The 19,210-nt window shown below is 35.3% G+C and overlaps 1 protein-coding gene and 1 long non-coding RNA gene across 11 annotated transcripts in view; one reads left to right on the forward strand and one right to left on the reverse strand.

Annotated features, from left to right (window-relative positions):
• Positions 1 to 19,210, forward strand: part of LOC146398660 (uncharacterized) — a 519,413-nt gene that overhangs the window by 372,144 nt on the left and 128,059 nt on the right. The window lies entirely within an intron of this gene.
• LOC146398661 (uncharacterized) overlaps positions 1 to 19,210 on the reverse strand; it is a 200,129-nt gene that overhangs the window by 44,431 nt on the left and 136,488 nt on the right. The window contains exon 3 of one of the 2 annotated variants that reach the window (XR_014820100.1): positions 6,786 to 9,644. The exons of the other annotated variant lie outside the window; for it this stretch is intronic. This is a non-coding gene — a long non-coding RNA (uncharacterized LOC146398661). Of the gene's footprint in view, positions 1 to 6,785; positions 9,645 to 19,210 lie in introns of those variants that run through there. 2 annotated transcript variants of the gene reach the window in all.

Here is a 19,210-nt window from a genome sequence, read left to right on the forward strand (position 1 = left end):
AAAATGAAAAAAGTTAAACTGTGAGCATAGGAAACATCAGCAAGGAATTGGAACAACCAGAACACTAATGCATTGTTGGGGCTGTTGTGTAACAGTAGAACTGCTCTGAAAAAGAGCTCAGTGTTTTTTAAGGGTAAACTATATCTGCTTAATGATCCAGCAGTTCCATTCATAGTTGCTTTATGAGCTTTAGAAAACATATGACCACACAACAGTCATACATGACAGTTCGTAACAGCTATTCATGATAGCCAATATCTAGAAGCAACCCTAATGTTCAAGAAAACAAGAGCAATAAACACAGCATGGTATATTCATTCCGTGAAATATTATTCAACAATAAAAACTCACTGGTGATATACAAAATGTCATTTATGGACCTCAAAACCATTATGTTGTACCAAAGAGAGCAAAATAAAAGAGAACATACTTTATTACCACATTTCTATGAACTGAACCACGGCAGCTAAGGTAATCATGGTACTAGAAATTAGAAAGGGATTATTACCTTGCAGCTGGGGGGTGGCGATGCAGGATCAACTGGAAAAAGTCACTGAAAGAACTTTCTGGGATAAGAAAAATGTTCTCTATCTTGATTGGTGGGATGGCAACAGGGCTCATTCATTTATCAAACTCATCAAAGTTTATATTTAAAATGGATATAGTTTGTGTATGTAAATTACACCTTAATAAAAATGCAAATTATGTTACAGAATATTGGGACTAGAAAATATTGTCATATCAGTTAGCGTATACAGCTATTTAAAATTCATCCCTGGAAGAAATAAATTTACTCAAGTTAAAATAACAGTGCTTAAAAGCTGAAATTTTGTTCTTATTTATCACTGTGATAGGGTTTGAGTATAAAAAGCCTTAAGAGCATGGCAGAGAGATGAGAGAGACATGTTCTCCAAGGAGCCTAGGTATTTTGCCATGGGGATTTCCTGGGGACATTTAAAGCTGAGAATGTTGTCTGATGGAGGGTGGGTGTGAGTCTTAGGTTCCGAGGCAACTTTCTAGTATTTTCCAATAAACAGACGATGTCAGAGTATTATTATTGACAATACTAATTTTTGTTTGTTTTTTGCTTATTAGAGTCAAACCCATGGCCTATGGAAGTTTCCAGGCTAGGGATCAAATCAGAGCTACACTGGCCTACACCACAGCGACAGCAACTCGGGATCCTAGACATGTCTGCAACCTACACCTCAGCTCACGGCAATGTCAGATCCCCAGTCCACTGAACAAGGCCAGGGACTGAACCTGCGTCCTCATGGACGCTAGTCAGATTCGCTTCCACTGAGCCACAACAGGAACTCCATCAACAGTATTGTTTAATCTTATATATCCAACTCAGTGATTCCCCGACACTTAATTGGGTTTCAATATTTATACTTTTTTCTTTTCAGAGTAGGTTTTTATTGCTCAGCAGGCTTTATTACAGTTTAATGATAAGTTCTAAATTCTGTGGGCCAGAAATATTTTTATCTAGTAAGTAGATTTTAATAGACAGTCTCAAAGTTAGTGACAGGAGAATCACGGATTTTAAAAAGAACAGATCTATGCTTTCAAAAAAATGTAAAAATTCCTTGTTAATTTTACAAAGGAAGCAGTTTGGTATAACATTTATAGGTACTGCAAATTTATTGATTAATCAAAATATTTTTGCAATACCTACTGTGGGGTAAAACAGTCACTGTGTAAGATGAGATGCTGAGCAGACAACCTTACTTTTCTGCTCACATCAGTCAGTAAGTACTCCACAGTTACATACACATCTTTTTTTGGCATCCAAATGAAATAGATCTAAGGAGTTCATGATGACATTACAGATCTCTTGGTATTTTGACATCAGTTTAAATTCCTACTCATCAGCCCTTTAAAAATCTTTCTCCTTTACTAAATGTAAAGCTTTTCTGGGGAAGAGCTGGAAACAGTAATATGCTTCTTTAAGTCAAATGTTTGGCTTTTCAATTTCAAGTACTTTCTTTGGCCTCAGGACCCCACTCATCCCAAACTAAGTGCAACCACCAAGCAAAATACTAGGGAGTTAAGCAATATCTTGGAAGAGTTCTTAACAAATATCTGAGGGAATTTATCCTTTGTTATAACTTTGAGGCATTAGCCGTATTGCTTCCCGAGAGTCCCTGGAAGAATTATTACTCAGGTGCTCACATTAGCACCTGCTCAAAAGAAAATATCCCTTTCTTTCCCTGATTCGCTCCTTCATTCCCAACAGTAGGCTTGAACAGCTGTAGACAGCAAGGGTTTTTTAACTGGGGCCATATGCCTTTGGCTTTAATTTCAGTAGTCACCAGGTTTCCTGGGTTCTACATCATGTTGCATCTTTTAGGGGCAGTTGTCTCAGTTGAGGTGTAAAAAATCATGATTTTATTGTTTTATAGCACTAACTCATCTCATGCTGGTTTGTTATGCATCAGATTATTACAGTAAGTAAGAGGATATCCACATGCTCTCACCAATACGCTGGATCACTGTGATATTCTGAGGAAGACTAAGATGTCCAAGGTCTTTCCTTGCATGTAATTGAAAGTAGGAGAATAAAAATATCTATGGGACAATCCAGTGAATGTGTAATGCTCTCCTTTGCATGCTAATTTTAACAAATTTTTTAGCCTTTTTCTTGAAGAGGACCTAAAGAATTGCTTCCACAGATCTCCATACTTGGTGCCAGAGGCTATTAACTAATCTGTGGAAATAAAGATAAAACATCTTGCACAGAAGCTGATATTCAAGCTATAAACTGGGTGAGTTGACAGTCAACCACTATCACTCACCATTCACCATCTGTTTCTCTTTTGTTTTATTTATTTAAATGTTTTAGAACATGGGTACATTAACAGAATAGGAGTATAATAGGGATAATCACCCCCTGTATTATTTAAAATTTTGATGGTGATACTTTATGCAATTTCACCTCAGATGTGGTATTTCTTTTGATTTATGTGCTCTGATTTAATAAACACATAATATGTACATAAATATCATTTACTACTTGTAGTAAATAAGTTTCAGGTTCATTCCACTATAATGGCTCTTACTTCTTTGGTTGACGAGTGATGTGAGGTGTCTGACAGCTCTCAACAATGTGTTTCAATTAAATACATAGGGACCGAAGAAGTGAACATAGGATCAGTTTTCAGTGGACTCACCGTGAAAAGAAATATTCTTACACCTACCAATTTGACGGATGTTTTAAAGCCTGAAAATTCCCAGTGTTGAGGAAGATATCAAATAACAGGAATTGTAATAAAATATTTGTTTGAATTAAAATAAGAATGCAATTTTGACAAAATGTTGTATCATAATAAATTTAAATATATGGATTATAAATTATGACCCAGCAATTCCTCTTCTAGTCAAAAATCCTAAGGAGACTCCTTCACAGATACATCAGAAAGAATATCTATATCACCCTTTGCTGTAACTTAAACCAAAAAAAAGTTATAAGTGAGGAAAATCTCAATAGACAGGAGAATGAATAAATGGGTTGTGGCACATTCATTTAATGGCTCAATATACAGCAGTAAAATTGAGAAGTTTATCTACATTTATAACATGAATGGATCGCAGAAAATAACAGTGAAGCTCAAAATTTTCAAATGATTACACATAACATGAAATAATTGTATACCACTAAGATAAACAAGAAGATGATAAAGACAGAGTCTGAAATAATGTATACCCTTGGGAGAAGAATGTGATTAAGAAGATACTCAGTAGGGGCTAAAGGTAATAGTAATATTTTATGTTTAAACTGGTTAGGAAGTACACAGATTGTATGTGTATAAATGTGTACATTTTTCATAATAAAGTTAGAATATAAATCAAAGTGCTTCTGAAAGGAGGTAGTGGTCAGACAGCTAACAACTCTGAGTACAGAAAATGTTCCATATGAACATTTTGCTTCCAAAAATTAATGAATGGGAGTCCCTACTGTGGTACGGTGGGTTAAGAGTTGGAATGCAGCTGCTCAGGTTGCTACAAAGGTAAGGGTTAGATCCGTGGCCTGTGCACTGGGTTAAAGGATCCAGTTTTGCCACAGCTGTGGTGTAGGTTGCAACAGGGTTGCAGGTTGGATTCAGTCCCTGGCCCAGGAACTTCAATATGCCTTCGGTGCAGCTGTTAAAAAAAAATACAAAAAACAAACAAAACACACAAACAAAAAACAGTAATGAATGACTCAAATGACTTTTAACAGGAGATTCATTTGAGTTGTGGGAAATAAAGAATTACTGGGTTGGATTTAGGACAATGGGTTCCAGAGAGAAGAAAATGAAGACTTGGTGTCTCTAAGTACAGATTTCTTAGATTTTCTGTGAAGGGGAGAAGAGAAGGTTCAAATAGTTGATGCTGAAAGGAGGGAAAAAATAAATTTTATTTTGCTTTATTTTTCTTGTAAGGTTTAAAGTGAAAAACATTAAAACATGTTTTTATTGACTATGCTAAGAGAAAGGAATTTGTGATGCAGAGGATTAAGGCACAGTTGCAGATGTGGTGTCTTTGACAAGGTGAGTAGAAATGGGACGCAGTGGACAGGATGGGCAAATGGGGGCTATCAGGGAGAGTGTGATGCGTAGAAGCTGATACATAGAAAGATTTAGCAAAAGACTAATTAGAAACCTCTCATTATTTTCTGTTTAATCTTAACTAAGAGTGAGGAGTGGAAATGCTAGAGATTTGAAGAGAAGATATGAAATAATTTTCCTATGTATGATGGAGGGAATAATTTTCAACTACTGTAGAAGTTCAAGCCACTTTTTTTCCCTCCTGTGGCCACATGCAGCAAATTGATGAGGGAATCTCAGTTCCCAGATCAGGGATTAAATTGAATCCAGGCCACAGTGGTAAAATGTCAACTCCTAACCACTAGATGACCAGGGAAATCCATCTAGCCACTTCTTAAAAACAACTCTGTTTGGAATTTTGACTGATGTGCATGAGAGATGAAAATAGGATCAGCATTACTGAAAATGATGCAAGATATAATTATAATGAGCCATGAAATATAAGGTGAAAAAAGGGAGTAAGTTTATGAAAAGACAAGGAACGATGAACTGTAAATATAAAAAGCCTAGGAGATGTGTTGCAACTGGGGTAAAAGAGAAACTGAGATAAACTGTGTGGTTCCAAGAGAGCTAAAGGTAAGATCTTTGAACTGATAAAGGTCAGAGACAATAACAGCTCTGGGAGTGATCAAGTATTACACTGGTGAGTTGGGAGAACCGTTTTGTGTAGTATAGGATGGCTTCTGTCAATAAAGAACTGTGAGTTATAAGATTAAATAAAGAAAAAGAATCATACCAAAATAAATATTGCTGTCTCCAAAAATACTTTATAGTCTCTTTTTCTTTGTATATGGAAAAAGAAGAAGACCATGTAAAATGCTGATAGGTCAACAAGACTGCACAGCCCCAAGCATCTCACCTCTCCACATATTCCCATATAACCACCAATCAATCAAACGTTGACATTTATGGCTGATTAAATGAATAACTGAAGCATAGTCAAAGGACTGAAAAGAAACCAGTGCTAGAAAGCACATAAATACAATTTTTCCAAGAAGAGTATTTAACACATATATTTGTCTTCCTTATAAATTAATGTTAACTACATTTGGTTTCATTTACTTAGAGAATTTTTATTTATTTTCTTATTTATTTATATTTTGCTCAGTAGGGCAACAGACACAGCATATATGGAGGTTCCCAGGTTATGGGTCAAATAAGAGCTACAGCTGCTGGCCTATGCCACAGCCACAGCAATTCAGGATCTGAGCCATATCTGTGACCTACACTACAGCTCATGGCAACACCGGATCCTTAACCCACTGAGCGAGGCCAGGGATCAAACCCACAACCTCATGGTTCTAGGTTGGATTCTTTTCTGCTGCGCCATGACGGGAACTACCATTTACTTAATGAATATTTAAAACTTTTGTTTTTTCTTTAAATTATATATTTTTTGTGTTACAACATATGTATTGTGAAAAACAACATATAGTCTTTGTGGAAATAAGCAAGTATCAATAAAACTTTTTATTTTTGCTTGAGTGATTCATTTTTCAAAGATGTTATTACCAAAGATAATGTACTTTATGCAAACTTAACAGAAAAACTTTAAAGTGAATACAAAATTATACTAATTTACTGATAAGTATACTTAATGTTTGAACATTAATTTCATATTTTATTGTGGGAAATGTACTTTTTTATTATCATTGTGACAGTCACTGCACAATCTCTCTGTTTTCTCTTTTGCCTATACCCTGTAATAATATTTTATTTACTAGATGAAAGCAATTGAATAAGAAATATAGCAAAGAGATTTAAAGCTTAGAACACTTTTCTAAAAATATATATAATCCAATATTTGGGGCACATGTAGAATAATATGCCATTCTTAACGGTATGCTATTTTTATTAGGTTAAGTACTAACAAATAATTGAGAAAATTTAGTGATTAATAATTATTATAGATCTTTTAATATCTTAAAAATATGGAGTTGCCACTAGATATAATAAAGATTTAAATTACAAATAAAAACTCAAATGAATATATTTTTCTAGGATCATATAAACTTTTATCAAGTTTCTTCTAACAAATACTCTTCCGTAGTAATAGTTGAGATAATAGAGTAAAAAAAAGAAGGTTTCACATTGTTCTTACAGCAAAAAATAGATTTTATTCCCAATTCTTTGTTGGAATATTTTAATATTCTTATAAGTTTTAAAGCATTGCTTACTTAATAAGTGATCTCTCACTTTTTTTTTTTTTTTTTATGTCTTTAGTGTTTTTAAGGCTGCGCCCACTGCATATGGAAGTTCCCAGGCTAGGGGTCTAATCGGAGCTGTAGCTGCTGGCCTACACCACAGCCACAGCAAAACAGGATCCGAGCCGCATCTGAGACCTACACCACAGCTCATGGCAATGCCAGATCCATAACCTACTGATGGAACTCACAACCTCATGCTTCCTAGTCGGGTTCGTTTTTGCTGTAACATGACAGGAACCCCTGATCTCTCACTTTTTGTAATTATTATAAGAATTAAAATGGATATCATGTAACCTACCTATCCATACACTTTATGAAGTCAAATGATACATTTTTAAACTGTAGCTTAATATTCAAATTGACCTTAAAAAATTGGGCAATACATTAAATTCCCACAAATGTGTATACCAAAGTCTATTTTTCATTGTTCTCTCATTTTCACATTTGCATTTATCTAATAGCAGTGAGCTGAACAGTCATTTTAAATACTTATGTTATTGGCATTTCTATCTTTGTTAAATGAATTTTAGACACTCAGCATTTTTTTAATGGCTTGCTTTTTACTTATTGATTTATATTTTTAATGTAATTCCAATGTTAATGTTTTTGCTTTCACTATACTTCCAATAGCTCTCGTAATCAATTTAGGCTTAAAATTTAAATATATTTGTCATACACTGTGTGTATTTTTGTTTGTTTGTTTTCTTTTTAGGACTGCACCTGCAGTATATGGAAGTTCCCAGCTTAGGGGTCGAATTGGAGCTACAGCTGCCAGCCTACACCACAGCCACAGCAACACCAGTACAGAGCTACATCTGCAACCTATGCTTCAGCTTGTGGCAACACTTGATCCTTAACCCACTGAGAGAGCCTGGGATTGAATCTGCATCTTTATGTATGCTAGTCTAGTTCCTAACCCACTGATCCACAACAGGAACTTTTGTCATACAGTGTTTTTGAAATCTAATGTAATCAGGTCATATTTTCTGTTTGGATTCTTTGGTTTTTCCTTTCATGAATTCTGGGTTTGTTTATCTCCTTCCTGAATTTATTTTAGATGTGTGGTTTAAATTAAATTAATATTTTAATGGATTAGTAGTATTAAGAGAAAATTATCTTCCTGGGGCCAATATCCCCAAAATTATTAACATAAAAATCCCAAATAATTAATTCAACAATTCATGCCCAGATATCTTGTTACACATATTTTCTAAGTTTGTCTGTGAGGGTGTTTGTGGAAAAGATTGGCATTGCAAACCAAAGACTGAGTGAAGAAGATAGTACTCCCAAATACGAGTGGCATCATCTAACTCCTGGGGGCCCGAGCAGAAGGAAAATGTGGAAAAGGGAAGATTTTCTCTCTTTTTTCCTGACAGAGAAAGCCTGACAGATACAGTTTGAGCTGTGATATCTGTCTTTTGCTCTAAGTACTCTGGAGTACCAAAGAGATGTATCAAGTTTAACACGTCTCAACCTGAACTTATGATTTTCACACCAAATTTATTCATGCTCTAGTGTCCCCAATCATAATAAATTATCATTCAAACAATGCATTTTATAGAAACCTTAATGGCAACAATAAATCATTCCACTATTTCATTTCTTCAAACAATTTCAAGTTCTAGTGATTTTAAATCTGTATGTTTTTCTTCTCTTTGTTGACACTGTTCTAGACTAAGGTAGCATTATCTCTCATCAGTATTCTTATATTAGCCATATAATATTTTATCAATACTACATTTTCATATTCTTGCAAAAGATTTTCTAACATGCAGATAAGGTGAATTTTTTGAAATGTAAATTTGTGATTATCCCACATAAAACCCTTCAGTTTCCACTCACTAGCTTTTAGATAGAGGTCAAAGATCTTTATATGAATTAAAAGACTCTCCATGATTGGTATCTTGACTCCTTCTGATGATTCATCTCAGGTCTTTTTTAAATCATATGGTGACAGTAATTATCAGGATATTTTTCAATTTTAATAATTAAGAGGGGAAATGAAAAAGAGAGTAGACTGCACTGATCTTACATATATAGCAATATTATTAGCTTGGTTGAGTATTCACAATTGATTTTAAGGGATAACAGCAATTTTACACACACACAAACATATCTACAATAACAAAACACAACCACATAAATGCACATATTCTGAAAAGTCATAATATACATGAATGTTCATCTTTATTGCTTGTAACTACAGAAAATTTAGAAGAGCCATCACTTTGACCATCTGCTCTACTTTCTGCTTACTCATTCTAATGGAAAAGAAAATCTGGAAAAAGTATGAATGCCAAGAATAGAAATACACCTGCTGGCAAAGATTAATGATCTATTACAATGGACAGTGAATCTGCTACATGATGAATTCCATCTTACTTGAACAAACATCCTGAACTATGAAAAATAATGTGAATTATAAAATGTAAAGTCTTGAGATAAGAGATGAAAGCAATGAAATTCCAATTGCCTCATGAATTAATTTATTGATAAGTAGCTTGGTTAAGTGTATAACATTAATGGAGCAGTTAGTAATGTTACAAGTAATATCAATTCTAGATATAAGATATAGTAATTTTACTATTTCATGGTAAAAATAAACTTAAAAATGCAGTCAAAAATATAATCCATGAGTTCCCATTGTGGCTGAGTGGGTAAAGAACTCCACACAGTTTCTATGAGGATGCCTGTTCAATTCCCGGCCTTAGTCACTGGGTTAAGGATCTGATGTTGCTGCAAGCTGCAGCAAGGGTGCAGATGTGACTCATATTTGATGTTGCTGTGGCTGTGGCATAGGCCTGCATCTGAAGCTCTGATTCAATCCCTGGTCTGGGAACTTGTAGCCCTGAAAATCAAAAAAAAAAAAAAAAAATTATATGAGTTCCCTGGTGGCTCAACCGGTTATGGATCTATCATTGTCACTGCTGTGACTCTGGTTACTACATGGCTTGGGTTTGATCCTTGTCTCTGGAACTTCACATGCTGCAGACACAGCCAAAAAGGAAAATGTGTATATATCATGTCTGTATTTATCTTCTACACACAAACATATATGTGTATGTGTGTACTTATGTATATATACATACACTGTAATACCTTATTTACTGAATACATATGTGTGTGTATATATATATATGTATATACATATATAGTATTACCAAGAAATATTAGAATCTTTTTTGAAAAAAAAATTTGAAAAAAATGGAGATAAAATGCTTCTTTATTTTTAGTTTCTGCAGGGCATGAAAGGGCTTGTTAAGCAATAATTCAAAGAATACTGACAATGAGGATAAACTTCAATTATAAATTCTTCACTAATGGAAGAATTACATTTTGACTACCTCATAGAGATCCTTAGCACTTAAAAATGTACATTAATGCCATGTTCATGGGAAGTTATTTCCATTTTTGGTCAGTAAGTTTTTGTAGAAGTTTTAAATCCAATGATTTTTCCTTTTAACTAATTGAATTTAACTACCAACCTATAAAATTATTCAACTTTCATTATAAATTCCTGGTAAATGTTAAAGGAATATGACCCACTCATATTAATTTCCTAGGTACCACAACAAAATTGTTTGTGAAAAGCATAGTTTATTGGAATTAGGTGAATTTGCATATTTTGAAGTATGCATGTTATATTAGCACATTCAGTAGGATGTTTGAGGTAATAATAACTAATCTGGACAGAATTTGTCTACATAGAATTTATTTTCCTAGAGAACATCACAGTTTCTTTTGCTATATATTTTGCTAACAATAAGTGTAATAATAAAGAAAATGAAAAAAATCTAGGTCAAGTCTGGAAAGAAATAAAAGGAAGTCTGATTACTACATCACTTCTGTTTTTGAACAGAGTAAGTAGTTTATATTTGCTAATTTTATGGTTAAGTGATCTCGAATTATAAAATCTTTATATTGCAGTGACTTATACCTGTAGGAGGCTGTGGTCCTATCATCTCCCCTTAGGCCTTCTTAAAGGTTCAGGTAATGGAAAATTATGTTGAAGAATTATATTAGTAAATATGTATTTAAATGTATACATAAACTACTAGATCTTGAAACAAAAATTTCAAACATTACTAAATTTTTATTAAGTATGATAAAAGTTAGATTGATAGTAATAAGTGATGGTAACTTTAAATGAAATTTTCACTGGGAAGATCATTAATGACATCATTTTTTCCATTTTTAGTTTATTTACCAAAATAATTTTAGAATTAAAGTAAGGTCACATGCAGGAAAATAGGAAAAATTACTTTCTACTATGCTTTCATTAACTTTCTTGGCTTAAACATAATGATTTTTTATAAACAATTCCTTACATTTGAGTATTTTATTTTTATATTTACTGATTAATGCAAAGAAGTTTGCACAGCTGAAATGTCCTCATATCTCTCTTTTCTTCTGTTGGTTTAAATAATTAATGTCTTTTTTCAAGACAACAAAAATTGGATCTACGCCCAAACCTGCTGCTGGGAGAGAAGGACCCCCAGAGCTGGGAGTCTCCAGAAAACGGAGAAGGGAAGGCTGATGTGGGAGGAAAGTTGAAACCCCAGGCATGGGAAAACAAACATAAGCCCAGGTGCCTGTGTACCCAGAAGGAGAGGATGTGGGAAGCAAACAGACGGGATTTAGATGGCAGAATAGAAGGACTGGAGCTCAAGTTCTCTCCTAAAAACAAGAAAATTACAACCAAATGCTGAACAATCTTCAACCAAATGGACTAGAAACTTTCAAAAAGACATCCTACTCCAAAAGACAAAGAGGAGGCCACATCGAGAGGTAGGAAGGGTGATTACATGATATAAGCAACCCCATACCTCCTGGTTGGGAAGCCCCACAGACTGGAAAGTAACTGTTATCACAGAGACTTACCTACAGGAGTGAGAGTTCTGAGCCCCACATCAAGTCCCCATGCCTTGGGATCTGGCATTGGGAGAAAGAGCTCCCATAGCATCTGGCATTGAAGGCCAGTGGGACTTGTGCACAGAACCTCCACAGGACTTGGGGAAATGGAGACCCCATTCTTAAAAGGCACAGAGACTTTCACGTGCACAGGGTTCCAGGGCAAAGGAAAATCTCCATAGGAATCTGGGTCAGACCTGACTGCAGTTCTTGGAGGACCTCCTGGGAGAACAGGGGGTGAATGTGGCTTGTTGGGGAAAAAGGGCATTGGAAGCAAAGCTCTTGGGAATATTCATCAGTGTGCCTTTCTCTGGAGGTGGCCATTTTAGGAAAAATCTGCCCCCACCCATCAGTGCTGAGAAGCCCCAGGCCAAACAACAATCCAGGTTGTGATCATGGCCCTGTCCATAAGTAAACAGGCTGCCTAAAGACCACCCCCCCCAGGTACACAGCTGCCTCTAATCTCACCCAGAGACAAAGCCCCACCCACAAGAGGGATTAGAATCAGCTCCACCTACCAGCGGGAAGGCATCATTCCCTCCTATCAGGAAGCCTACAGAAAGCCCCCCTACAAACTTCAGCCACAAGGGGGCAGACACCAGTAAGAGAGGCTACAACTCTACTATCTGTAAAGAGGTCACCACACCAAAAATCTATAAAAATGAAAAGACAGAGAACGATATCTCAGATAAGTGAGAAAAAACACAGAAAAATAGCTAAGTCATCAAGAGATTCTCAGCCTTCAGGAAAAAGACTTTAGACTGTTGATGCTGAAGATGATGAAAGACATTGGAAATAAACTGGAGGCAAAGATGGATAATTTACAGGAAACACTGAGCAAGAAATACAAGATATAAAACTTAAGTGAGAAGAGATGCAAAATACAATAACTGAAATAAAAAATTCATTAGAAGCAGCTAACAGAAGAATACAGGAGGCAGAAGAACAAATAAGTGAGGTGGAGGACAGATTGGTGGAAATAACGGATGTGCAACAGAAAAGAAAAAAAAGACTGAAAACAAATAAAGAGAGTCTCAGAGAACTCTGGGACAACATTAAATGCACCAACATCTGTATTATCGGGGTGCCAGAAAGAGAAGAGACAAAGAGACAGAAAAAATATTTGAAGAGATGATAGCCAAAAACTTCCCTAACATGGGAAAGGAACCACTCACTCAAATCCAAGAAGCACAACGAGTACCATATAAAATAAACCCAAGGAGGAATACCCCAAGACACATATTAATCAAACTAACCAAAATTAAAGACAAAGAGAAAATCTTGAGAGCAGCTAGGGAAAAGAAACAAATAACATACAAGGGAAAAATCCTCCAACCAAGATTACTTTACCCAGAAAGGCTTTCATTCAGATTTGAAGGAGAAATCAAAAGCTTCACAGATAACTGAAAGCTAAGAGAATTCAGCAACACTGAACAAGCTTTACAACAAATACTAAAAGAACTTCTCTAGGCAGAAAAAAAAAGGCAGCAACATGAAACAAAAATACCACAAATGATGAGGCTCACCAGTAAAGGTATATATATAGTAAAGATACAAAATCATCTACACACAATTATGCCACCAAAATCAGAAATCATGAGGTGGGTACAAATGCAGGACACTGGAAATGCACTTGCAATTAAGAGACAAACTTAAACTTAAAACAATATCATATATGTATAGACTCTTATATCAAAGCTTCAGAATAACTGCAAACCAAAAATCTACAATTGATAAACAAATAAGAAAAACTGACCCAAATACAACACTAAAGATAGTCATCAAACCACAAGAGGAGAGAACAAGAGAAGAAGGGAAGTAAAAAAAGCAACAAAAACAAATCCAAAGCAATGAATAAAATGGCAATAAGAACATACATATCAACAATTACCTTAAATGTTTAATGGACTAAACGCCCCAACCAAAAGACATAGACTGGCTGAATGGATACAAAAACAAGAGCCATATATATGCTGTCTTCAAGAGACCCACTTCACTTCTAGGGACACATACTAATTGAAAGTGAGAGGATGGAGGAAAATATTCCTTGCAAACGGGAATAAGAAAGCTGGAGTAGCAATACTCATATCAGAAAAAAATAGACTTTAAAATGAAGAATATTTTGAGGGACAAGGAAGGTCACTACATAATGATCAAAGAATCAATCCAAGAAGAAGATATGACAATTTCAAATATCTACGCACCCAACGTAAGTTCACCACAATATGTAAGGCAACTGCTAACAACCTAAAAAAAACAAATCAACAATAACAGAATAATAGTCGAGGACTTTAACACCCCACTTTCAGCTGTGGACAGATCATCCAGACAGAAAATCAATAAGGAAACAGAGGCCCTGAATGAAGCATTAGACCAGATGGACTTAATAAATATTTATAGGACATTCCATCCAAAAGCAACAGAATATACATTCTTCTCAAGTGCACATGGAACATTCTCTAAGATTGGTCACATCTGGGCTACAAATCCAACCTCGGAAACTTTAAGAAAACTGAAATCATGTCAAGAATCTTTTCCAACCACAATGCTATACAATTGGAAATCAACAAGAAAAAACTTCAAAAAACAAAAACACGTGGAGCCTAAACAACATGCTGCTAAACAACCAATGAATAGATCACTGCAGAAATAAAAGAGAAATTAAAAACTACCTAGAAGCAAATGACAACAAAAATACGACACTCCAAAACCTATGGGATGCAGCAAAAGCCGTTCTAAGAGGAAAGTTTATAGCAATACAAGCCCACCTCAGGAAACAAGAAAAAGCTCAAATAAACAAGCTAACTTTACATCTAAAGCAGCTCAAGATAGAAGAACAGACAAGACCTAAAGTTAGCAGAAGGAATAAAGTCATAAAGTTCAGAGGAGAAATTAATGAAATAGAAAGGAAGAAAACCATAGAAAAGATCAATGAAAGTAAAAGCTGGTTCCTTGAAAAGATCAACAAAATTGATAAACCCTTAGCCAGACTTAATCAAGAAAAAAAGAGAAAGGACTAAAATCAACAAAATTAGAAATGAAAAGAAGTAACAATGGACATCACAGAAATACAAAGGATCATAAGAGAATATTATATGCAACTATATGTCAATAAAACCGAAAAACTAGAAGACATGGACAAATTCTTAGAAAAGTACAATCTCCCAAGACTAAACCAAGATGAAATAGTAAAGAAGAACGGACCAATCACAAGTACTGAAATTGAAACGGCGATTTAAAAATTTTGAACAAACAAAAGTCCAGGACCAGATGGCTTCACAAGCAAATTCTATCAAACATTTAGAGAAGAGATATCACCTATCCTTCTGAAACTATTCCAAAAATTTCAGAGGAAGGGACACTCCCAAACTCATTCTATGAGGCCACCATCACCCTGATACCAAAACTAGACAAAGATACCACAGAAAAAGAAAACTACAGGCCTATTTCACTGATGAACATAGATGCAAAATTCCTCAACAAAATACTACCAAGCCAAATCCAACAATACATTAAAAGGAATATACATCATGATCAAGTGGGATTTATCCCGGGGATGCAAAGGTTCTTCAACATCCAGAAATCAATCAGTGTGATACACCATATTAACAAACTGAAGAATGAAAACCATATGATCCTCTCAATAGATGCAGAAAAAGCCTTTGACAAAATCCAACACCCATTTCTGATAAAAAAACCCTTCAGAAAGTGGTCATAGAGGGAACCTACCTCAACATAATAAAGGCCATATATGACAAATCCAGAGCGAACATCATTCTCAATGTTGAAAAGCTGAAAGGATTCCCACTGAGATCAGGAGGGAGACAAGAATGTCCACTCTCACCACGACTCTTCAACATAGGTTTGGAAGTCCTAGGCACAGCAATCAGAGAAGTAAAAGAAATAAAAGGAATCCAAATTGGAAGGTAAGAAGTAAAATTATCACTATTTGCAGATGACATGATACTATACCTAGAGAATCCTAAAGACTCTACCAGAAAACTGTTAGAGCTCATCCATGAATTTGGCAAAGTTGCAGAATACAAAATTAATACACAGAAATCGACTGCATTTCTATATACTAACAATGAAAAAGCAGAAAAGGAAATTAGGGAAACAACCCCATTTACCATTGCATCCAAAAGAATAAAATACCTAGCAGTAAACCTACCTAAAGAGACAAAAGACCTATATTCTGAAAACTATAAGACACTGATGAAAGAAATCAAAGATGACACAAATAGATGGAAAGACATACCATGCTCGTGCATTGGAAGAGTTAATATTATCAAAATGGCTGAATAGCATTGAGAACTATGTCTAGATACTCATGTTGCAACAGAAGAAAGGGTGGGGGAAAAACTGTAATTGCAATGTATACATCTAAGGATAACCTGACCCCCTTGCTGTACAGTGGGAAAATAAAATTTAAAAAAAAATATTATCAAAATGACTATAATTACCAAAGGCAATCTACTGATTCAATGCAATCCTTATCAACTTACCAAGAACATTTTTCACATAACTCAAACAAAAAAATTTAAAAATTTTTTGTAAGCACAAAAGACCCAGAATAGCCAAAGATATCCTGAAAAAGAAAAATGGAGCTGGAGGAATCAGTCTCCCTGGCTTCAGACTATACTAGACAGAAATGGTCATCAAAACCATATGGTACTGGCACAAAGACAGACATATAGATCAGTGGAACAGGATAGAAAGCCCAGAATTTCACCCACGTCCCTACAGTCAACTAATCTATGACAAAGGAGGCAAGAATATATAAGGGAGAAAAGACAGCCTGTCCAATAAGTGGTGCTGGGAAAACTGGACAGCCACAGGGAAAGAATGAAATCAGAACACTTCCTAACACCATACATAAAAATAAACTCAAAATGGATTAAAGACCTAGATAAAAGACCAGATATTATATTATAATACACTTAGAGGAAAATATAGGAGAAACATTCTCTTCTTCTTTGCAGAACAGATACTGACTCACAGACTTTGAAAAACTTTTGGTTTCCAAAGGAGACAGTTTGGGGAGTGGGGGGATGCGCTGGGGGTTTGGGATGGAAATGCTGTAAAATTGGGTTGTGAGGATCATTGTTCAACTATGAATGTAATAAATTCTTTGAGTAATAAATAAAACACAACAAAAACTAAATAACCTGTAAGTTAGGGAGACAGATATTAAATATATTTTCCCCCATAAGATAAAATATATTTGAGAGAAAAGTTTAAAGTCACAGGTTCTATGTTAATTTTTTTCAAAATTTAAATGTTCTTTATCTGATTATGATTCAACTATAGTCTTGCAGTATTCACTGGCTTCAGTAATCCAAATATGATATAGCAAAGGGGACCAAGAGGAAAAAGATAAAATGAACAAACAAAAAGAAAGATAAATAAAGAGAAATCAAAGATTAAGATGCCCCCAAAAGAAAGATAATACTGAAGAGAAAGATGAATTGGTGGAACACATCTGTCTTGCTGCCAAATGAAGTAAAATGATGTCAGAAACTGTACATTGGGTTTGGTCCAATTTTTGACATTGATGAATTTGATAAATTTAAATGAAATAAAGGGGAGTCAATTGGATGGAAAAGTAAATGGAAGGAAATGTCTTTTCCAGTATTGTTGCTGACAATGCATCTGGATTACATAACACCTGAGAATGTTTTATGATATATGTTAAAAGATATCACTTGGAGACTTTTCTGTTCCTTTCTATATTTTTCTAGGATGACATCAGTTCATCTATAAGCTGATAAATTTGTAAGGATAAGCTTACAAATTTGTAAGCCGATAAATTTGTAACCCCAATGGAGTAAAATATCAGCTAATTTTTCCTTGATGAATATAGCAAGGAAGAGAATCTCAAACACTGATTTTCATATACTCAAAGTTTTGTGGAAGTGTAGGCAAAACTGTATGCAAGAACCTGTTTTTTAACCATAAAGTTGAAATCCCTAAGGTCTGTACTTCCATCTCTAAGGACCACATCTTGAGGACCATCTCTAAGTGGTGGGGGGTTAGTCCTAGAGAAGTTTTATATCAAAGATGGTATTCAAAGTTTTTTTTACAGATATAAGTTATCTTGTCTAGGATGTTCAAAAAATTCCAGCTAAACAAACTAAATAAACTGAAACTCCAGAGGAGTTTTTGTAAGGTAGGCTTTTGTAAGGTAGCAGTTTATCATTGAAGATTTTCTGCATGGAGAGCATATGCTAACCCTGAGCATGGCTGGTGATTGAACTTGGTCCTTACAGAGGTACTCTACTGGGTAAAGAAAAATCTAGCAAAGGTTTGGATGTTTTTGCTGTTCTGGCACAACACTTTTAAAAATCCAGGGTCCCTAAATTCATGATTGTGTTTATCTTATGGCCCATTTGCCAAATTCTTTTGCTAAGTAGCATGTTAAGAGTTTCTGTAGAGCAAAGTTCCTGTAATCTTGCTTTTTTTTTTTTTTTTTCTTTTTGCCTCTTCTAGGGCTGCTCCTGCGGCATATGGAGGTTCCCAGGCTAGGGGTCTAATCGGAGCTGCAGCCACCGGCCTACACCAGAGCCACAGCAACGCAGGATCTGAGCCGCATCTGCGACCTACACCATAGCTCACGGCAAAGCCGGATCCCCAACACACTGAGCAAGGCCAGGGATCGAACCCGCAACCTCATGGTTCCTAGTCGGATTCGTTAACCACTGTGCCCTGACAGGAACTCCCAATCTTGCAATAATTTAGAAGAAATGTTTACACCTAGGGATAGGGCCTCTTTCAAGTCCATACCATGTCTTTTTCACTTAAAATATCTGTTATGATTTGAGTAGGGTGCAAAAGAAAGAAAAAAACTGCAAATCCTGAAACCTCCAAATAACAGGCTCACAAATCCTTCAGTGGATAATATAGAGAGAGACCCAACCAGAATATCAAATAAAAATTTGTTATGAGCATTGCTATTCACTGAATTTGTGGCCCTTCTTCTAAATTCATATATTGAATCCCCATCCCCAGTATATGGAGGTGGAGCCTCTGGGAAGTAATTAGGTCATGAGGTGATCAGTGCCTTTACTGAGAGACTCCAGGAAGCTTCCTTATCCTTTCCATCATGTGAGCACACAGAGAAAAGATAGTTATTTATAAAACAGTAAGCAGGCCCCTCATCAGATATCAAATCTGCCAGCTCTTTTATCTTGGACTTTCCAGCTTCCAGAACCGTGGAAATAAATTTCTGTTGTTCATAAACCACCCAATCTGTGGTATTGTGTTATAGCAGCCTGAACGGACTAAGACAAAGATGCACAGGGAATAGGAAAGAACAAAAGGATAAATGATTCTTCCTCAAATTTCAACCTTGTCCTGACCAAATAAATCTTGATGGAGTGAAGAGATTTATCACTTACTCTGTCTGCCTAACAGTAGAAAGTGGCAATGATCCTGTTAAAAGATATCACTTGGAGATTTTTTTCTGTTCCTTTCTATATTTTTCTAGGATGACATAAAAATTAT

The sequence above is a fragment of the Sus scrofa genome, chromosome 11, assembly GCF_054392235.1.
Source record: "Sus scrofa isolate SSC_HxYL_T2T_F1_AM1 chromosome 11, Sscrofa_HxYL_maternal_Yorkshire_Landrace_v2.0, whole genome shotgun sequence".
NCBI classification, from domain to species: Eukaryota; Metazoa; Chordata; class Mammalia; order Artiodactyla; family Suidae; genus Sus; species Sus scrofa.